This window comes from Accipiter gentilis, chromosome 5 (assembly GCF_929443795.1).
Source record: "Accipiter gentilis chromosome 5, bAccGen1.1, whole genome shotgun sequence".
NCBI classification, from domain to species: Eukaryota; Metazoa; Chordata; class Aves; order Accipitriformes; family Accipitridae; genus Astur; species Astur gentilis.
In genome coordinates, this window is record NC_064884.1 from 16,903,028 (window position 1) to 16,916,446 (window position 13,419).

At 37.7% G+C, this 13,419-nt stretch overlaps 1 protein-coding gene and 1 non-coding gene across 5 annotated transcripts in view; both read left to right on the forward strand.

Annotated features, from left to right (window-relative positions):
- MACROD2 (mono-ADP ribosylhydrolase 2) overlaps window positions 1-13,419 on the forward strand; it is a 912,387-nt gene that overhangs the window by 408,431 nt on the left and 490,537 nt on the right. The gene's annotated exons all lie outside the window — the stretch shown is intronic.
- On the forward strand, window positions 1,265-1,454 carry LOC126039063 (U2 spliceosomal RNA). The gene has a single exon (XR_007506180.1). It is a non-coding gene; the product is annotated as a U2 spliceosomal RNA (small nuclear RNA).

The window sequence follows — 13,419 nt, forward strand, 5'->3', positions numbered from 1 at the left end:
TCTCATTAAGCACTTTAACTTCCAGTATTCACTGAAAGTTCTGTTGACTTCAGTAGCAGATTAAGCACATGCTTAAATGTTGTTCAAAGCCTCAGGGAAAGGTAATTAAACCAAAGAACAAAGCTATGCTATTAAAATATTTTAACTCATTAAAATCCAATAGATTTGCTGATACTGATTCACTGAATACTCTGTAAAACAATTACCTTACAGTTGGCTGGCTCTCTTGTGCAACTCGGAACACCAACATCAGTATATTAGCTGGGTATTTCTGCTGTGACAATACATTTCCTTTTACTTTTGACCTACTGTTCTATTATTATAAATAATCAGTAATTATAATGAGTGATTGAAAATATAATGGGAAATAAAAAGGTTTCCAAGCTTGTTTACAAAATGTTCTTGAAAATGAACATAATTTTAAAGAAATTTTTGTCTCACTCCAAGTTACTCAAATGTCTTTTGTGATTACTCATTAACTTCAAAAGACATTTTTAGTTTCCATGCACAGGGATGAATTTTTTAAGCTTTAGCAGTGTTGTCTTAGTGTTCTTTGTGTGTTGACATTTTCTGTATTAATTTATTGTGGAGTTTGATGCAGAGTAATTAAAAATCATGCTTTGGCAAGACTGAGATGTAGTCTTTGAATTACCATGTGAGATGCTCTAGTGAGTCCAGCAAGTGTTAAGAAAATGCATGGCAGTATGTAATTCTGTCTGTAGTATGTTATTTATTAAAAAGTCCTTCAACTTTTTAGAATTTTGTGAAATACTTTCTGTAGGGGAGGTGTGTTGTTCTCTAATCCACGGGGAGAAGGTTCTGAAATAACCCCGTAATGATTCAGAAACCAGAAGATTGCTTAAGTGTTGGGGGGGGGGGGGGGAAGGTAGCGGGGCAGCAGGAGGTTAGAGGGAAGGTTGTTGGGGTTTTGTTTTTGTTTGTGGTTTGGGTTTTTTTCCCCATTTAGTTTACTGTAGAGGAAAGAATCTGACCAAGTCTGGAATATTTTGGGAGGCTGGACATGGCATCATTAGCCTTCCCAAGTTCCTGTCCTGGAACAGTTACTGTGTGTGCAAAATCATGAGCTCACTGAAATCCTGGAGTGAGTTATTTGGGGTCTGTAGTCTGGCTGCAGCTTCTTGAAATAAATCTGAATGATAAAGCTACATAATTTTTGCTACTGTGGTATTAAAATCTTACAATGATTCCATCTCAGTGTGCTCACTGAGTCAGACCAAGAAACGATCAAGTCTGCTGATTCGTGTTTGCTTCTTGACCTTTTGGCAAAGATCAAGTGTAGCATATGTTTTTATCAGTCTAATATCTGCTAAGTCCTCAACTTGAGGATTTTATATTAAATGAGTTTGGGGACTGGGAAATGTACTAGGACCTTATGCCATCCTCTTCATGCATGAAGCTGGCTATTGCTGTGTTTCTAGAATGGTGTGAAAAGAAAAAGAAAAAAAAGGAAAAAAAAAGGCAACAAGCGCCCTAATTACCATAAATGAGTGCGAAGAGAAGAGCAGGAACAGAGCAAGCATAGATTATGCTTCTCTAAAGTATTCTTTTAATCTCCACCTATTTTCAACTCAGCGGTTTTCCTGAGCTTCCATAAAACCCCTGTAAAAATAAAATAAAATTGCACTTCTGATTGCATTTCAATCTTGTTTTCACATCTTCTCAATGCATACTAATATCCATTTTGTAATGTCCAGTATTGTAACATCAGGTTGTCACCTTCAGGTCTGGGCATTGCTTTGTACTTACAGTGAGCCTACACTCAGTCTCATCCTTGCTGAATAGCAAGTCATTGCATCACTGTTTATTTTCACTGGTCACTCTTACAGGTTCTGTTTTTCTGAAAAATGAGATAAACTAGCAATCAGAAATAACCACAAATTCAAAAAGAGAAAATACATACACTACATCATGGTGAAATGGTACATATAGGGTTTGATTAAAGACCATTGGAAAGAAATAGATGTGATTGATATTTTTGAGGAAGCACTGCTCTCACAAGTGTTTAAAATATATTCAGGCAAAACTATTATATCTAAAACTATATATATATATATACATATATATAAAAATCTCCAAAAACTATGGAGAGTTGGTGTTCACTTGAATGTTTTTGATTGATTAAATACCATCTTATGCCATTTTATAAACTGGAGGTCCAAAACTGTTCATACATGTCGCAATCAGTGTCTAACAAAAGCTGGTTTTATTTGGCCTGTGACACAGTTACTGCTGAGGTCTATGTAATGCAGCAGGTGATGACAAGCATGGTTTATGACATCTCTTGAAACAGAATCAAGCCACTAAAGGCCAAGTTGATGTGACAGGGTGAAAACTGGAAGTTGTATTAGAAACCAAATGAATACAGTTCAGATAAAGAGTGAACAAAATCATTTCTAGATGACATAAGAATTTGACCCTTTGAGGATTTCTTACTAAGTATGTGAGGTAATACAGAACGGAGGAACCTGTGTCATTGTAAATTAGTGTCCTTGAGTTAAGTCTCATTACCAAGACACCTTCAGTTTTTTAGTTATTTGACCTGCCATGGTTAATAAAAAGAAAGTTAATTTGGTGGTGTGACATTTTTGGTGGTAGCTTGGTGCACTACCAAATTAATTGCAATAAAATAAAATCATAGTTTCTAAGAAAACCCCAAACTTCCTGTTCCTTGCATTTTGAATCAGTTGATGATTTCTTAGTCATTATTTATGGCCTCAGTATTTAAATTAGGACATGTTAAACAAAGCTGATGTTTGGGGCAGGGAGGGAGGGGAGGAAATTAAGTGTTTGTTAATGGTAACTATTTTAATGTTGCCATTTCATGGAAAATACAGTATTTTGATTCTTTAAAATTTCTGTATAGAGCCAAAAAATAGTGTCTACAAGATAGAAATCCACTGCAGCAAAATACCTTCTTATTACTATGCATGCTATGATGCTTACCGGTTATCGTCAATATACAGTGTCTACTGGCAAGGAAGCTTTTGTTTGTCATGGGAACAAAATGATTGTTCCTCATTTTTCTTGACTGCTGAGTTCTTTAAGTGAAAAGCATTTTGATCCTGGAATAAATATTGATTCTCTCTTTTCTCTGTCTGAGAAAATTAATTTAGTGTGAGTTATATTCACCCAGGTGAGGTAAGGGCAGCTCAGGACCCCACAGGCTACTTAAACCTGTGACACAGGCTGGCATTCAAAAAGTGTCTTCATTACCCCTAGGTCAGCACATACATGCTAGTTCTTTTGAAGAGTGTCTCCTGGGGCAGAGGGAGGGAGGGAGGATTGGTGGCCCACTTGGCTATAGCAATAGGACTGCAGGCTTTCTTTTTTCTAGCTAAAAAGTAGTAGAATCTATCTGCCTTCATTCCTGTCCACCTCCCCCCATTCTGAGTGGTTCTGTACCCTAAAACCAGGTGGTCTAGATGAAACCAAGGGCAGTAATGCATTGTCCTTTCCAGAGACAGCCTTTAGAGAAATGTAAAGATCTGTGTTTTCCTGTGCTGATTTTTAGCATGCAGAAATCCTTTTCACAGTGCACTGGGGGGAAAGTGGAGAGGTTGGCAATAGCCAAGTCTTCCAATTGTAAGTAAGCTAAAAACACGAAAGAAAGAACGCAGAAAGTTGAAATAATGCACAGGATTACGTTTACAAAGCTGAGCATCCATTGCTATGGCCGCTCTTCAGCTGACAGGGGCCGTGCTCATCCTTGGAGAGGGGCTCAGTGGCATATTCTTGTGTCGTGGTTTAACCCCAGCCAGCAACTAAGCACCACGCAGCTGCTCACTCACTCCCCCCCCCACCCAGTGGAGTGGGGGAGAAAATCAGGAAAAGAAGTAAAACTCGTGGGTTGAGATAAGAACGGTTTAACAGAACAGAAAGAAGAAACTAATAATGATGACGATAACACTAATAAACTGACAACAGTAATAATAAAAGGATTGGAATGTACAAATGATGCGCAGGGCAATTGCTCACCACCTGCCAATCGACTCCCAGCCAGTCCCCCAGCGGCAATCCACCACCCCCAGTCCCCCCAGTTCCTAAAACTAGATGTGACGTCCCATGGTATGGAATACACTGTTGGCCAGTTTGGGTCAGGTGCCCTGGCGGTGTCCTGTGCCAACTTCTTGTGCCCCTCCAGCTTTCTCGCTGGCTGGGCATGAGAAGCTGAAAAATCCTTGACTTTAAACTAAACACTACTTAGCAGCAACTGAAAATATCAGCGTTATCAACATTCTTCGCATACTGAACTCAAAACAGCACCGTACCAGGTATTAGGAAGACAATTAACTCTATCCCAGCTGAAACCAGGACATCTTGATACACAAATTGAAAGAGTAGGCAAGAGCAATGGGAAGAGTTGGACAGATTACTTTAAAAGAATTGCATGCTTCCACTTCCTTCTCTTTGCAGCTCTCTTAAGAAAACATTGTTGTGAGGTGAGAAACATCTGAACCTTTGCAGATCACTACGTGTGCCTGTTGCTATCGTAGTATTTGATATCAATCTGTGTCCATATGCATCCCTATCAGATTCAAAGCATAAGCCTGTGATACTGTAGAAATTCTGTCATGCAAGTGCAAAATTTCCTCTGCCCTGACTTAAAAAATAACTTTTATTAGTCACTTGACAATTAGTCCAGATTGCTGGATTCCCTTTAGAGAGTGATGCCTATGGTGTCTTGATTTCACCATTATAAAAGCAACAGTTAGCATTCTAAGAAATCAGTTGAGTGGAATTTATTGCAACATGCATGTCTAGCATGATGTTAACTGTACATCTCCAGCATGATATTACCATGTGTTTGTTCCAGTTAGTACTATTGAAGTAATGTTGAATTCACATTTAATTTCATTTTTTTTGTCTTCTCATACTATTTTTTAAAAAAAACCTCCACCACAATAAAAAACAAACAAAAATGAACGTATAAATATAACTCACTCACTTCTTATGTGCCTCAGACAGACCATAATCCTGCCATTGACTTTCTGAAAACATTTAGGATTGTTTGGGAAGGTTTTAAGCTAAAATGGGGACTTTCATATGGCCTGTATGATCTTTCCTCAAAGGAATGCATTTTGTTAAAGTGATGATTTATGAGATTCAGTACTAATGTCAAACTTTGTTCTGCTGTGTGAAGTAACATAATTAAAACACCAAAACAGAAGAACACAAGCAGTGCAGCATTGTTGAACTTGTAGATATTTCCACATAGGTGATTTGAAATCTGATGTAACAGTGATATGAGTGTTTGAGGCATGTCCATGTGAGATGTAAGAAAAACAAGCCTTAAGCATCTTAGTTATTTCCTTCAGAAGGATTTTATCCAGAGAGGAAGATGCAATATTTATGTGCAATAGCAGCTGGGTATTTTTAGAATTATTTTAAATTCCTTTATACTATGTCTCTGCTTGATTAGAGAATAGCTACCAATCAGATAACATAACAGTTTGTCCCATTTGTGTGAAGTGATATTCCAGGATAAAATTACAATTATTTCCTTCCAAATGTGGTATTCATTTGGGAGTAAATTAATTAAGGCTGAGCTGATAAGTATCTGCTGTTGTTCTGCAGTCATGACATGGCAAGATAATAGGTATCTACATGCAAAACTTACTTGTACATCAAAAAAATAAATAAAGTGCCTGTACCTATTGTTTCTAGAACTGTTATGTGATACTGTAAATAATTTACTTAATTCCATGTTTAAAATACCCAAAGGTATAATGTTTTATTATTGTTACTATTGACTTAGATTACATTAGTGTAAGAGCTCATTCTTCATTTGAGAGCCTTTTCTCTTGAGACAGGAAGGTGGTCTCTGTGCACTGTGCCCTACCTGGTTTCCTACTTTATCCACACTATGACTTGAACAAATAAAGATGAACAAAATGTAAATTGAGAATCATAAAAAGACTCTCAGTGTGGTGGGGTTCCCTCAGTGATCTTCACTGATGGGGAGGACATATTTCAAGGTTTTATCAGTGGGATCATGATATGAATTGCTTAGTTACTCTGTACGTGCTGGAAAACTGGACGTTTTCCTTGTTTCTCTTTGAGGGAAGATCAAAAATTCATGCAGCAGGAATGTTAAGACTGTCAGTGTTTGAAACAGTCAGTTAAGATAAGAGATAACTGCACATGAGCTTTCCATTGAGTTGTAGAATATCGTTGACTTGATGTCTACATGTGTTTAAACACAATTGCTTTCTATACTTATTCCAGTCATCCTGTGTCATTTTCTGTTGGCTTATTTTTCTGCCTTAAAATTAAGCTAATTGCAGAATGGTTTCATATAACAATATTGACTGTAGAGGTATGCATTTCTGCATGTTCTTTTGTATGAATTCTCTTCAGTACTATCTCAATGAGGTGGATGAAAAATCAAGTGCTGAATCTTTTAAAACTGCTTTTCAATGCCATCTTCAATCAGATATTAAGAGGAATTAATATAGCTGGAGCTTAATCATAAACTTTTCTCCTTCCTGACAGTACTGACATTTACTTGTTTCTAGACAAATAGATGAATCATAGCTAACGAGTTGTTTTGATCATTTCTGGTGTTAATGCAAAATCAAGGCTCATGTATTTTGACCCTATACCTCCGAATTAACTCTAAAAGACTAAAAGCCTAAAAGCTGATCTTTTGCAAAGACTTAGAAACTCCTCTAAAAGTTGCTCCATTCAGTAGGCTTCAGCCTGGGGTAACAAACCACTGGTAAGCCATGGGTGACTGCATGCGGAGGGAGTCTGCAGGGCAATCCATCATCCAGTGGGCATTTGCTGGTACATACCACTGGAAGCTGAATATTTGGTAACGCTCTTTTTTTTCACGTGAAGCTTTACCTGTGGCTCTTTCTGTGAGTGAAATTGAGTGGTAGCCTGTGATCCCAGCGAGTCTGATTCACAGCAGGCTTTTTAGTTAGAGGGTTTCACAGCACTTACTGTCTGCTTGATTGTATGTGAAAGAGAAAAAGAGGATTGAACAAGGAGATGCTAAATATAGAAAATAAAAAGGGAAACCTTGATCAGACTGAAGGTAGGAATACCTATCTGTTCCAGATTTAGTATCCCTATATTTTTTGTATGAAGAGCAACGTAAAGGAGTATGGTGTTTTGCACCTGCGACGTTGTTGGATACTGGAACAAGATTTTGGTTCTGAAGTTGGCTTCCAATAGTCAGTTTGGGAAGCATATATTGAGTCTTTCTTTGGGGAGCAATATTGGACTTTGCATATAATTCAGCTAAGGTAGCAAATTTAGACCTTGAGCCTTAATGTTTCTGTGATTTTAAAACTATTTAGCTGTATATAGGGCTTCTTTTTTTTAGAAGTGAATATCTAACCCAAAGGCCATGTACAAGCCTTCAAGTTTAACCTTTTCATTTTACTTGACACTCTAGAAGAAGATAAGGGGGAGAATGCTGTCAGAGAGGTTACACAGAGGATAGAGAGTGGTGGTGGTGAACGGGATAATGACTTCAGCTCTGACTTTCTTCTTCCTGCTGCAACAAGGCATCTGTATTCTCTGCTGGGTGCAACCAGCCTGCAGGAAGGTTTCGTCCCTGCAAACCCCAAGTAAGTCAGCAGATCATCTGGGATATTAGAGAGACATCGGAGCTGGACTTGTGATGACCTGTTTTCAAAAAAAGTAAAAAGTGTAGACGGATGGTGAACGGGAATGATGGGAAGAACGCAAGGAAGGCCTTAGGTATACTTCCATCTGCAGTATTGTAAAGATAATACTACTGTGGTATCAGGTGGCATGAGCTGCCAGCCAGCCTTAGCAACAGATCTTTGTCTTCCATTTCACATACAAAGGGGAGAGCTAAGTCAAAAAGCAACTTGCAGCTGGCTGACACTTCAGGGGGATCACTGACAGTAGTGAAGGAATAAGACTGAACGTTTCTGGGCTGAGATTAGCTGAAGTCTTCTCTTATCATATAATGGTTTATTATACAATAGTATTCAGGCAAATGTGTATAGTGTAACAGTATGTCAATTATTCTGTCTAGTAATCAGACACTTCATTTTGCGCTGCAGAAACAAATGCCTTTTTCAATTGCTTTAATATGTTACATTCTTTAAATTAGATTGTCTATGGGCAGCATATAAACAGCACTCTCCAATATTATTTCAGAAAATGAATAGCATGTGATGCCCATGCTTATCTACAAGAGCAACTGCGGAGTGACATAGGTTCTTGTTATTTTGTTCCATATGAACAGCTCTGAGTAAGTGTCCGTTCTCAAGAAATACACATTTGCTGCATTCTGGCTCGGGAAGGCTGTGTGCCTATTTGACGTGCTCTCAGTGGAGAATTGCTTATCCATGCCTGATCCTGACTGGTTTCACCTTCCAAAAGAAACTAGCATAGGTCAAAAGTTGGCAAGATGGATTGAAAAGTGTTTCCAGCTGATAGAAATGCTTTTGGTAACCAAGTGGGGGAATTTGAAATCTAATCTATTCTAGACAGAAAAACAGCAAATAGTCCATGTTTCAACATGAACAAGCTATTCCAGTATCTAAAGTGCTGACATACATGTGTTTTTCAAGTCACAGAGACGTGAATCAACTACTTTTGCATGAAAGGTACAAATACAGAGTGTCTTCTTTAATGGACTGCAGTATGACAAAAGAACTTTTTTGTTCACTAGTTCACTGCAGTGCTAATGGCCACACCTGTGTGAATGTTTCCATTCTCCCTCTTCCAGTTCTTATGTTCAAAGATTTTGGCATTCCTAATTTCTCATTTCATTATCTTTTGAAATTTTTCCTATTTTTCCTTCTGTAGTTGAATCTTTCCCTCCCTTATTGGAATAGTTTTCATTTCCTTTTTTCCTTTTTTCTCATCTGAATGTCTTTTTCCTGTTTACTTTTTTTCACTCTTGCCTGTTTGCCATGTTTAAGTTCTTCCATATACCATTTCTTCACAAGTAGTTCCAGTGTTGTCCAACACTTTGAGGGAAACACACTTTCTCAGTTGTTACCTGTTCCTCTACGTGAGAGAGTGTATGCTGTGAGCTTAGGATGAGAAGAGTGTGTCTTGTTGAACAAAGATTATTTTATTCCTCCTTGATTTTCTTAGCTGCTGTTCTTTGCCCTCCATTCCTTCCATCTGTCTCTGACTGCAAGCAGAGTGTAAAGCAAAGTAAGGGCCAAGTGTCTGTTAGGTTTCTTGTTGAAATACAGAATAATGATGAGGATGTGAGTCAGAGACTGAGTATCACTGGGTACAACAGCATAGAAGTATTTTACATATATTTATTATAATTGTCCTCCTTTTATTCCATTGTTTGTCCTTTTTTTCTCCTTATACCTCTCCTAGATTATGTAAACAGTAACTAATTGATGTATTATAGGAGATCTTTAATCAGACATTGTTACCTTCTCATTTGCCTGGAAAAAGTAGCTCCTTAGGTATAGGAATTGTACGTAGGAGGGCTAAGCTGCCCTTCATGGCTTTGCAGGGCTAGTGAAACCTTCTTATACCCATACACCCCCACCCTCCCACTGCCCTTGCACATCACAGATTTCTTAGACAAACTGGTATGTGAAAATTTCCAGTGTAAATTCAGAACTAAACAAGGCAAGGAGCCGTCACAGTTGTTTTGTTAAAATCTTTAAAACCAGTTTCAAAATTTAATTTCTCCTGACAAGGACAATCAGCAAAGACAGATTTCCATAGTATGGAAGCAATCTTGTTGACTGTCTTGAGCAAATTCTCCCACTACTGACTGGCTACTGAGATTAAGTGGAGTTTCTAACAAATCCTGTTACAATGGATCAAGCACTGTCTCTCTAGTTATACTTATTGGTTGCAAGCCTCTGTAGAGGTTTATTTTAACGTACCCATTTTATGGTGCTTGGAATATCTTCATACTCTGCATTGCTGCTACTATAGATAATGGATGACCACTTCGTTAATGTTTGATGGCAGTTACAATACACATCTCCCAAAGTTAAGTGTCCTTATGTCTTTATATGAGAACTGACCTTCAGGGACAGTAAACATATTGTTTGGCAACAAGTTAATTACAGACTTTATCTTCCAAAAACATTCATGTCATGGGTGGGATAATTAAGATGTCCTTGCAAGTGAAAAAAAGTTCTTGAGTTATAGTAATGTTCCAAAGTAGGTGTTAGAAACCGAGGTCACAACGGTATTACAAGAGCTGTGTACTCCTGTTATTTTGACTAAATAATTCTCCTCTTCGGGCTATAAAAATGAAAGATGGATTTAACTGATATGTATAGCAATATATTCTGTAAGTCTGTGAAAAAACCAGGGATTTGGGTTGTGCAGGGGTATCATGGGCAAGCAGAACTGATTGTGTTTGATTTACTGGGGGATTGATTGCTAGGGTTTATTTTGGTTTTCTCCCCTTTCCTCCTTTTAAGGCCTGTATCTTTTGTTAAATTGTTAGGATCATGTCAGCCCTTTCTGCTTTTCTAATATGAACTTCATGGTGATAAATAGCTAATTATTTGCAATTGAATTGGGCTATGAATTTAAATATGACAGAAACAGATGTACTGGTGATTACCTTCAACGCATTGCTCAGGGAATGTAAGTCTAACATAGTATAAATACCTTATAGAAATGTTATTTCTGAAATGGAGCAGTACAACTATTGAACAATATCATAGAGATGTTAATGAGTTCTGTGGTACATGAATATCCTCCAGACTGATGTATCTCAGATATGATGTGTTTCATTTTGGTTTTTTTTCCTGGAAGAATTTGGGTTGGGAGGAGAGGAGTGTCCACTGGTGGGATCTGAAGTTCCAGTTCTGGAGTGTTGAATTTCTAAGCTGGAATCATGTTGTTTGGGTGAAGTTATGAAGTATTTTTTTCACAATATACATTCAAAAGAGGACACTGAGCATTTTCCAAAGATGGAGACCCTAGAGGGGCACCCTGCAGTGCTATTTTGTGGGTGAATGAAATGAAAATCCTAAATGAAAATCTTTGTTGGCTGGCTGAATTACAACATGATACAGTGGGTTAGCTACCCTGGGATGCCTTTGTATTAACGTGAAACTAAGAATGAATACACACGCTAATGTAATTTAAAGATTCGAATTGTAATATCTGAAAAAAGGATGGACTCTGCACATGTTCTCCTTCTCAAAACTCGATTCAGAAGATCGATAGGTCTGCTAAGCAGGTAGTTCTGAGCTACTGTTTTCAGTTTCAGTTTTTCTATTCCAGCAGAAATAAATGTTTCCTTTTTTTAATGGACAGTATAATTTTGGACAATCAAATAACTCTGGAATGAATTTTATTCACTAGAAGAAAAGTTGTTTAAAATTAACAAAGCATTCCCCAAGTGTAGCCACGATACATAGAAGCTGAGGAGTCTTACTGTGCCGAAATATAGCAGCAGTATGAATGATTGAAACATACGCTTGGAGACCTCTTTCTGTGTATCCATTTGTGGTTAGAATGATAATATTTAAGCATCCCAAAATTAGAGAATAATAGAAAAATATTATCTAAGCACAAAGACTTAAAATGATGGAACTGTGTCATTCATGTCCAATGCAGCACTGTTAACACACCTGTATCTAATTGATACAGTAATACAGAATGTGTCCAGGCTGTGTTTATACAAAATGGAAGGCAATAGAATAACACCTTCAAAATGGTTAATTTTGAGGCTGTCTCAGTGACTGTCTTGAATGTTAAATCCCTGTATCTTTGCTCTTATGAAAATGTTGTCCACAGATATTTGGGTATGGTGTGCTCAAGAAAAGTCAGATAATCTCTTGAAGATTCCTTCATTATTAAATGGCACTGGAATGTGATTTTTATTGTGCAGATCAGTTCAGTGGTTCCATATTTTGAAATTCATCTCCAGCCCTATCCTAAAAGCTAGTTCACATTTGTTTTACCTTCTGCAGTACATGAGAGTTGAGTAAGTCAGTTGATCTCTCAGGCAGGATGTGGTGTATCTTAAAATGAAGTTATCAATGAACATTGCATGCACTATGTAACTTTTTTATATTCCTGTCAACTAGATAGTTTTTGGTAAGCAAGCTTTTTAGTTTTGCATGTTTTAACTTCTAAAATATGTGGGTTCCTCTTTGATTTCTTTTTTTGGAAACTTCATAGCTTATTCAAGTTGTCTCTTGTTTATCAGGTTTACTTGGGTATTCTACTCAACATAATATGGCTCAGTTGAATTTCATTTGAGGTGATTTTTTTCTGCATAACTGTGTGCAAATAAGTGTTCTGATAATCTCTTTCTTTTTAAATCAACCAATTTAATACTTGCTTCTGTCACTGTTACATAGAGATGAGAGACTTGACCTATTTTTAAAAATGAGCTTTTTAGCTTTGTTAGCTAAAGGAACTCAGAATTTTAGAATTTTTAGAATTTATTTTTTAATTAGCTGCCATTAGGATTTGCTGGGGCACACGTGGATGATACTTCCCTTTTAATTGTTATCTTTTGCAGTAATACTTAGTGGAATTTTTTTCTTCTCATAAGCCCCTGACATTTTCTAACCTAGTGCTCTTCAGCATTTGACTTTGACCTGCTGTATAGGCTTCAGCTTTGTTGCATAAAAATTGCTTGGATACTGCTAGAACGTATAGAATATTCAATTTCATGTGCATTCAAGCAATAAGCATGATAGGTGATTCATATATGATTACAATTACTTCTAAAGTGACATTTACACCAGAACTATATTAAGTCTTTAGCCCTGGAAAAAAAAAAGAAGTATTTTGTTAATGCTATTCTGTATTCAATGGCTTTGATGGTACTTGTTGTAAATGTTTCAGATTACTGTCAAAACTTAATTATCAGTGATAATATACTAATGCAGTAAGTTCACATAGGTGCTGACTGAATGACTATTCATAGAATCACAGAATGGTTTGGGTTGGAAGGGACCTTAAAGATCATCTAGTTCCAACCCCCCTGCCATGGGCAGGGACACCTTCCACTAGACCAGGTTGCTCCAAGCCCCATCCAACCTGGCCTTGAACACTGCCAGGGATGGGGCATCCACAGCCTCTCTGGGCAACCTGTTCCAGTGCCTCACCACCCTCACAGTGAAGAACTTCTTCCTTACATCTAATCTAAATCTATCCTCCTTCAGTTTAAAGCCATTACCCCTGGTCCTAGCACTACATGCCCTTGTAAAAAGTCCGTCTCCGGCTTCCCTGTAGGCCCCCATTAGGTACTAGAAGGCTGCTGTAAAGTCTCCCTGGAGCCTTTTCTTCTCCAGGCTGAACAACCCCAACTCTCTCAGCCTGTCTTCATAGGAGAGGTGCTCCAGCCCCCTCATCATCTTTGTGGCCCTTCTCTGGACTTGCTCCAACAGGTCCATGTCCTTATGTTGGGGGGCCCAGAGCTGAACTATTGCAATATATAATTAAGTTGGT